Here is a 9,202-nt window from a genome sequence, read left to right on the forward strand (position 1 = left end):
CAGACCATTATTTCTCCAAACTTTACAGTTCACACAATTGTTTGGGGCTAGTAGCGTACTCCTGGCATCTGCCAAACCCAGATTCGTTCTTCCGACTACCAGATGGTGAAGTGTGATTTGTGAGCCGTTGTTGCTCCTAGACGTTTCCACTTCACAATAACAGCAGATCAGGGCAGTTCTAGCAGGGTAGAAAGTTGACGAACTGACTTGTACAATGTTGCAAGTCACTGAGCTCCTCAGTAAGGCCATTCTACTGCCAGTGTTTGTCTATGGTGATCGTGTGGCTGTGTGCTCCATTTTTATACACCCGTTCGCAATGGTTGTGGCTGAAATAGCCAAATTCAATTTTGAAGGAGTGTCCACATACTTTTGTATATATAGTGTATGTGTGCTGGACTGGTCAAGTAAAATTTTCAATGCATGTCATTGTGCAATAACTGTTTTATGGTCATGGATGCCCATATTTGACATGTAAAACAAACTATATTTTTTACCAGGTTTCTTTATCTTGCAGAATAAACGTGATTATGTTCATTTAGTTTAATGTACATTATGCTACTTATATTCATAACAAATTGTACATACAAATGGATTATTTGTAACATAGGTAACCTTTTATATTGTATCTTGCTTGAATCATTGACGGGGTGATGTACACTGCAGGCATAAAGTTTCTAAACCCAGAGGCGCAACATCGCGAGACTGCTGGGAACGCTTGCGAAGCAGATCAAGCAGACAAGGCCGGGGTTTGGTGTTATAGAAGTCAATGACAGAAGTTAAACATAATTCCTTGGTTGTTAATTTTCTAGAAATATAGGCACAACCCAATGTATTAAGTAGTTGAGCATGTTATTACTCCGACTTCGTGAAATTGACCAACTGACACAACTGATTTGATGGCCTGCAAATGCGCAGTTCGGCGCGAGATGAACCTTAGACCTGATTACGTGTTAAGGCGCCTGAGTTTAGCTAGCCGCCGTCGCCTACAAGCGTCATCGGGGATTTTTATTGGAGAAACAGTTTATCCATATCTTCATACTGTACTGTATTTGCTGCAGATCCTGCAGAAACCACGCCACCTCGTTACAGCGGTGGTATTTTCTATGCACTATCTCTTTAAGAACATGGAGACGCCCACAAACACGTGATTTGTTTTCATCCAATGTCTGACTTCAAAATATAAAAACTGGTTCAAACCGGTTTCTATCTTATATTTTACATTCGGTCATTATTTTACATTCACCATTGTTGCATTGCTAACGTGGCTAGAAGAGCTTAGTGAGATACCCAACAACTTCCATAAAATTAAATTGGAATTGTGTTGCAATTCCCGAACAATCATCAATATGCCTAAAAGAAAGGTAAGGCATGCTTAATTTTCCGGCTAACAAATATATTTGTATTTTTTTTGCTTGCATCTTGCCGTTTTAAAATTGCATTTGGTCTCTTCATCAGTACTGTATGTCGTCGTTTAGAAATGGCGGCAAAATGGGTCATCCTCTCAACGCAGTCATCAATATATCAAATAAACCGTAAAAAAAAGGACAATTACATAAGAAATAAAGTGTAAAGTTATTAACCATATTTATTAAGGTTATTCGTCCTACATTGAGCATACCTATGACGAGTTCATTCACTCAACCTAAGTACGATTTGTGCATCACACGCTAGGTGCTTCTTGGAAGTTGTGAAGAAGCTCGCGGGGCTCAACTGCTGTATTTCATACATCTAACGATATAACTATTAATTTGTGTAGTTTAATGTGCTGCTTGCGAGCTTCTCGGTGTCTAGTTTTCTAGGCAGGCTTGAATCAGTGAGCCTCAAAAATTGGTGGGAAAAGATGCTTGGTCGTTTTTTATCATTTGCACCCGACGCAACGCTTAAATGCAATCTTATGAATCCTCTACTTTACCAGTAAATACTAAATCATTGCCAATGCATTTTTTTTCAACAAACATTAGCTAGAGTTGTTGACGTTAACTAAAGTCATTTCCCCAGCCCTGCTAATTTCAACGTCAGGCAGGCTGCCATCTTTGCATAGCCAACATTAGCTAGCATCTTTGTGAATGTGATTTTCAATTACATTTTCTATTAGGTTTATCGTTGAACCTTAAAGTTATACATATTTTAAAAACATATTACTGAATCTTTAACTGCATTAACTTCGTCGAAATAATGTTGATAGGTACATTTATTGAGCGCGAACTTCATCTTGTTGACGGCTGTCGAGCGCGAATTGACGCAAAACAAAGGAAGTGCCAAGCGCGCCCGACTGTTGTGACAGGACAGATTTGAATTTGAATATGCGCGGGAATTCCTTCGAAGTCAGAAGTAGCCTAGAACAGTGGAAATGTATGCCATCAAAAATGTGTATCTAACTCGCTCACTGTGGTGTATGTAATCCGTTGTGCAAAATATACATTATACAAAAGCCCAGCATGTTCTCTGGGGATGTGATGCTTCATTTTGATCAAAGGGGCCCTACATAGAATGAGAGAGGGCAACAATGGACATAACATTAGCACCAGTTACCTTACTTTTTGAAAAGGACCTATGCTCTACAACCCAGGCATATGCAGTACTGTCTGATACATTAGCTGAATTTTATTTATTATTCGTCGTATTTAAAATGTGCTTTAGGAATTCCATTTCCTCCCGGTTTCTAAACATTTTTCTTCTGCTTTTTTCTACTGTTTTCAGAGTGCTACCAAGGGCGATGAGGTATGCATACAAGTATTCACAATGTTAATTCTAAACGGTTAACTAGTGTATTCGTTTATAATTGTTATACTTTAACTGAACTACAGCTTACAAATGCTGTGTAGGATGTTCATAAAGTCTTGAGAAATTTGGTCTACATAAATGCTTCACAGATCATTTGTAAACACAATTTTATACATAAAGGGTGATATAAAAGGTTGGTGCTTTGTCAAATGTGGCATTACTCGTTTAAAATGCGTTATAAAGCATGACATTTGCTTATGAATGATAATTTGCCGATACATCTATGCAATCATTATTTATGAAGGCTTCCTTATGCTTTAAAAGTTGTAGTTTGTTAAAGTGGGATCGTTATAGTAGTAGTTGGGTCATGGTTAGATATGTAAAATGCGTTCCTTTCTTCAGCCTGCAAGACGTTCCGCGCGTTTGTCATCTGTAAGTATTACCATTCAAATAGGCTACTTTAGGATCTGTACATTTCTTTGTATTGCAAACTCATGTGTTACTTACCCTAATTACTGTCTTGTTTTTTTGTTTGTTGCAGAGACCTGTGCCAAAACCGGCGGCCAAACCCAAAAAAGCGGCAGCACCCAAAGTATGTTAAGTGTTTGTTTCATCTGTCTTTTATTAATAAAGTATGCTGTTTTTTTAGCAGTTGTGTTAACCCTTAGTCTAAGCGTTATTGATTCATGACCTTTGGCATCAACTCAGAAGTTGTCCTGTTATTATTATTTTTTAACAGCCACATGAGGGAAAGCGTCATAAAAATAATCTCAAGTATTTTGGCACTGCTGAGCATTTGACAAGATGCATAACATCTTGGAGGAAGTGAGAGGAGAGAGAAAATACATTTACTCTTTCAGTCAGTGGCTAATGTGTTTTTGTCTTCTTCAGAAGGCAGTCAAGGGAAAGAAGGCCGCTGAGAACGGTGATGCCAAGGCTGAGGTTTGTTTCCTGAAAGAATCTGTTTGCTATCTCTATTCAATGTGATTCTTCCCCTGCCCCTTATGGTTTCACTTTAGGCTGTACATTACTTTGTCTGCAATCCATCAGTTACCCTTACCAGAAAAAAACAACACTGCCCCTTGATGGGGATTCAACCTCTTAGGGGATGTGATTCATTCAGCCCACCTGTACATACAAGCATTACTTATTTGATGGGCACTCAACTCAATGTGTGAATTGTGGAATGATATTAACCAAGCAGTTCTGTGGAAATTGTTATTACACTGTTATTATAGTGTTGGGGTTCTGTGCATGTGATTGAATTGATTTGCACAAAAATAACTGGTCTTTAGAAAATATTATTTTCACTATAATACAGTAGGCCTACGGGGTTAGATGCCGTTCAATATACGTAAATAGTTGGCTTCTTATTTTCTATTCTCTTTTGAAAATAACTTCAAAGTTCACTTTCTTCTCAAGGTTATTCATTGCATACACAAAAAAAACTGTCTGAAATAAGTCCATTCTTCATTTCTAGGCGAAAGTTGAGGCCGCTGGAGACGCCAAATGAAGAACTGTTTGAAGTTGTGATCATTCTGTGTACTTGGTGACTGTACAGTTTAAAATAAGTATTTTTTACCAAGTTTTTTTTATATTAAAAGATATCATTTATAGTTCATTGTGGGCTTACATTTGAGGTAATGAAGCTGTTCCAGGGGGTTCTCATGTTCATATCCATTTTTATGCATTTTTTAAATGAATACCGTCCATATCCTGTCCAAGTATATAAAAAAAAAAACTAAAAAAAATACCCGTCTAACCCTGTTTTTAACTGCTGAATGTTATTTTCCTACATAAATCCAAACATTAAAGGCAGCTAAAGTGTGTTTCTAAAATGTTAAGAGGAATAGGGTTTTTGCCACTCCTTTTAAGTTTTTTAATATTAATTACTTACCAAATGTTTTGAATCAACATCAGCTCTTCTCATTCAGGAGACATAAGACAGTTTGAAAGTAATCACTAACTTGTATTAGGTCAACACACAAAATCACCACACAAAATTAATAATGTGAACTTAATCATTTGTTCTATTGTTTATTTTATTAAATTGTTCTGTAAAAAACAGTGGAAAGAGCTATTGTGACTCCTATGAAATTTAAATGTTCTTGAATAAAATGATTAAAAGGCTGTTTTTGTTTGATTTGGTTAAATATCACAGCAAATCATTATCAAACATTCTTCGTTAGTTGCCATGCCAGTTTGTGCACAAATCCACATGTTTTCTAGACCTGTCAATAGCCTATTGGGCAGGGACATCACCTGCTTCCTCAGTCTGTAGATGGGGGACCTCAAGCTGGTGTTACATGTGAGAAAAATGCATAGGATGAAAGTGGATGGATTCTATTCTCTTGGATTACAATATTGAGGCCTTTTCTCTATGCTGCCATAAAAATGCATTACCTACCAATTCCCCGTCTAGAGCATCTGCTACTGTCAGAAAAATGTCTTCTCTGCTATGTGGCGGTTCTGTGTTGTAATTTTTCTGCCACCGATCAATCCCTTTGTCCATAAATAATGCATGGCTGAGGGGTATACAGTCTTCTAGGGTATGATGCTACAAGCGTGGCACACCTGTATTTGGCGAGTTTCTCCCATTCTTCTCTGCAGACCCTCAAGCTCTAGCATGTTGGATGGGGAGCGGAGCGTTGCTGCACAGCTATTTTCAGGTCTCCAGAGATGTTCGATTGGGTTCATGCTGGGCCACTCGAGGACATTCAGAAACTTGTCCCGAAGCCACTCCTGTATTGTCTTGGCTGTGTGCTTAGGGTTGTTGCCCTGTTGGAAGGTGAAACTTCGCCCCAGTCGGTCCTGAGCGTTTTTTAAAAGGTTTTCATCAAGGATCTCTGTACTTTGCGCCGTTCATCTTTCCCTCGATCCTGACTTGTCTCCCAGTCCCTGCCGCTAAAAAACATACCCGCAGCGTGATGCTGCCAACACCATGATTCACTGTAGGGATGATGCCAGGTTTTCTCCAGATGTGACATTTGGCATTCGGGCTAAAGAATTCAATCTTGGTTTCATCAGCCCAGATAATCTTGTTTCTCATAGTCTAAGAGTCCTTAAGGTGTCTTTTGGCAAACTCAAAGTGGGCTGTCATGTGCCTTCCGCCTGGCTACTACCATAAAGTCCAGAGTAGTGGAGTGCTTCAGAGATGGTTGTCCTGGAAGATTCTCCCATCGCCACAGAGGAACTCTGGAGATCTGTCAGAGTGACCATTGGATTCTTTGTCACCTCCCTGACCAAGGCCCTTCTCCCCTGATTGCTCAGTTTGGACGGCGGACATCTCTAGGAAGAGTTAGTGGTTCCAAACGTCTTCCATTTAAGAATGATGGAGGCCACTGTGTTCTTGGGTACCTCCAATGCTGCAGACATTTTTTGGTACCTTTCAGCAGATCTGTGCCTCGATACAATCCTGTCTCTGAGCTCTACGGACAATTCCTTTGACCTCATGGCTTGTTTTTTTTGCTCTGACATCCACTGTCATCTGTGGGACCTTAAATAGACAGGTGTGTGCCTTTCCAAATCATGTCCAATCAATTGAATTTACCACAGGTGGACTCCAATCAAGTTGTAGATTCATCTCAAGTATGATCAATGGAAAAGCGGATGCACCTGAGCTCAATTTTGAGTCTCATATTTAGGGGTTTGAATATTTATGTAAATAAGGTAATTATATTTGCTAAAATTTCTAAACTTGTTTTCGCTTTGTCATTATTGGGTATTGTGTTTTGGAATAAGGCTATAATGTAACAACATGTGGGAAAGGGGAAGGGGTGTGAATTCTTTCCGAATGCACCGTAGAATCTGACATGATTTCAATTTGACATGAGACCTCAGTGTGGTACCTTTTAGCCTCCAATAGAGGGCAGTGTCTGACCAGAATTACCTATCCTTACCTATCCACCAGATGGCTTTCTTATCGCCAGCACTTTAGAATTGACATAAGGAGAGACATGTTGGTGTTTTCAATTTACATGCATTGTACTTAGAGTTTATATATAGCCATTTTATGATGGCTAAAAAATACATCCAACCATTTGCCTACCAAACTTTGCAACATCAACATGGCTAGGCCCTAACACATTTTGGTAAATTAGAAGGATAGCCTCTCCACCCGAACGTGGGAATTAGGAAAAATAGTGAGGCAAGTGACTATATTTTCAACCAAATAGGAGAGTGTATGATGTGCCTCTCCCTACAGTGGGATGTTACACACAGACACAACACTCGCTCCACGAACCAGGGGGCCAATATGACTGGCAAATAGATGTAAACCTGTGAGTGTCGCTATCCAAAACACAAGCCTACACAGTACAGTATACAGTACAAATCCGAGTCAGCAGAGAAGCAAAACATAGAAACATGTGCCCTTGACGCTGCCTATACGAGAGGGGTTGGACCTAAATGTGGGATTGGCCTGTATGTCGTGTATCAAAATGAACAGATGAGGATTTCACACTCCACCATCATTCGGGTAGGAGATAGTGAATGTGCTGTCTACTATCGCGCAGGTCTCACACATTGGACGGGGTGCGCCTTTTTCAAATAGTGTAGGCCTAATGGAATTCCCTATAGTCAGGTTGCACTTAATGGACAAGAAACGGAAATGAACGAATGAAAACAACGTGAAAGCAGCCTTTCAACTGAAAAGAAACAGAGACACCGTAAATGTGTTATGAAACAACTGAACTACCGAGACACCGCAAGACACCACAAGGGATGGTTGTCCATCTCCACCCTGCAAACTCCATACATTCCGCTGAGTTCATGTGACTAGCATGAAGGGGGAGGGGATGGCAAATGTTAAGCTATACACATAGGCCTACTAGCAGTTATTTGAGGGTAACTACCCAAATGGGGACTAGCTGGGAAGAGGAGGGAGTGGGAAAGTTTCACACAAGGAGAACAAATTATGGAGAGGGTAAAGCAACCTAAACGGAAAGAGGAAGATGGGGGTTGCTGAGAGTTCTGCTATTTGTTCTAGGATAGTGTTGACAAGAGGAATAGATATGAACATTCAACATTTCTTTAGGCCTATTCAAGCAATTGTAGTTGTATTTAAGACAACGCAGAGTGCTTGGATACAGCCCTTAGCCGTGGTATATTGGCCATACACCACAAACCCCTGAGGTGCCATATTGCTATTATAAACTGGTTACATAATACACCGGTTAACGTAATTATAGCAGTAAAAATACATGTTTTGTCATACCCGTGGTATACCCTGGTGAAGACAGCTTGTCTGTCGAATCGATGGTTATTATATTATTGCATCTGAGTGTGCGGCTCTCCTTTTCTTTTTCATACCGTCTGGTATACCGTGGCTGTCAGCCAATCAGCACCCAGTTTATAATAATTTATAGCTTCTGTCTTCCATCACCATGGCATTAGACCAGGGGCCAAAAGTGTGACACCAATCAGGCTCCCGAGAACTGGAGTTGCCCATCCCTGCCTTAGACTAGAGTTCAACTACGTACAACTAGCCTACACAGCAGAGCGTTAAACTAACCATTTGTGTGCTAAATGTCTGTCGGTTGCGCGTTGGCCTAATAACCTATTTTCAGTCAACGAAAGCAATACGATACTTTCATGTATAGGACAAAGTTATTAATGACCAATAAAGAAACATTCTTTCTCCGACTAGAAATACGTGTAATCGATCACACTAGGCGATCATATTATATTCAGACGGGTCTGTGCGACTTTTACGCACACTTAAATGTCTTGCGCGCTCATGTCTCAGATTGCCCCACCCACCTATAGGCTGGCGTGGTTTCCTATATAGCTTGATACGTGAACATCGTGTGCTTGTACTCCCTCAATAGTTTGGGCACGTTTCAACCAGCTCAATCCGAGCAGTTGCAGGTCAGTTCAAACTACAGGATTTTAAATGAAACTTTTGCGCGACAATTAGTTTTTTGTTAAATATATTTTAAATATGTCCACAAATGATTTCCAATAGTTTGTAATTGGTTCACTCCACGATTAATTAGCTAACAATGGAAATGAGCACGTACTGGAGGTGTAGAACACTTGTTGAATTGTGTTATATTACATTTGGAGGGAAAGAGAACAGATTGTTTACGCCCCAATATGACTTGGTTGGGTAACAATATGGATGGAGCCGCTAGGAAAAGTTTTTATTTTTACTTTATACATTTTTATTAACCGATTTTTAAGTAATTCGAACGTATAACCGCTCAATTGGATAGATATTCTTGATAAGTTAATCGATTGTTAAATAAATACTTTTACTTATCATTTGGAATTAATAGGTGTGGGTTTTAAATTGGGAATGGAAACACTTAGGCTGCTTAGACAGGCAGCCCAATATCACAATTCTTTCCACACAATTGATCTTTTGACCAATCAGATCAGCTCTAAAAATATCTAATGTGATTGGTCAAAAGACTAATTTAGTGGGGGGAAAAAACGTATCAACTTTGAGAGCAATTGCCCTGTAGCACTGCTTATC

At 39.6% G+C, this 9,202-nt stretch overlaps 1 long non-coding RNA gene across 1 annotated transcript; it reads left to right on the forward strand.

The window, feature by feature from the left end:
* Positions 1–1,146: 1,146 nt before the first annotated feature.
* Positions 1,147–4,854, forward strand: LOC139393380 (uncharacterized). The gene is made up of 6 exons (XR_011629784.1): positions 1,147–1,361; positions 2,701–2,721; positions 3,127–3,156; positions 3,266–3,316; positions 3,616–3,666; positions 4,205–4,854. It is a non-coding gene; the product is annotated as an uncharacterized lncRNA (long non-coding RNA).
* Positions 4,855–9,202: the final 4,348 nt, after the last annotated feature.

This window comes from Oncorhynchus clarkii, chromosome 3, assembly GCF_045791955.1.
Source record: "Oncorhynchus clarkii lewisi isolate Uvic-CL-2024 chromosome 3, UVic_Ocla_1.0, whole genome shotgun sequence".
NCBI classification, from domain to species: Eukaryota; Metazoa; Chordata; class Actinopteri; order Salmoniformes; family Salmonidae; genus Oncorhynchus; species Oncorhynchus clarkii.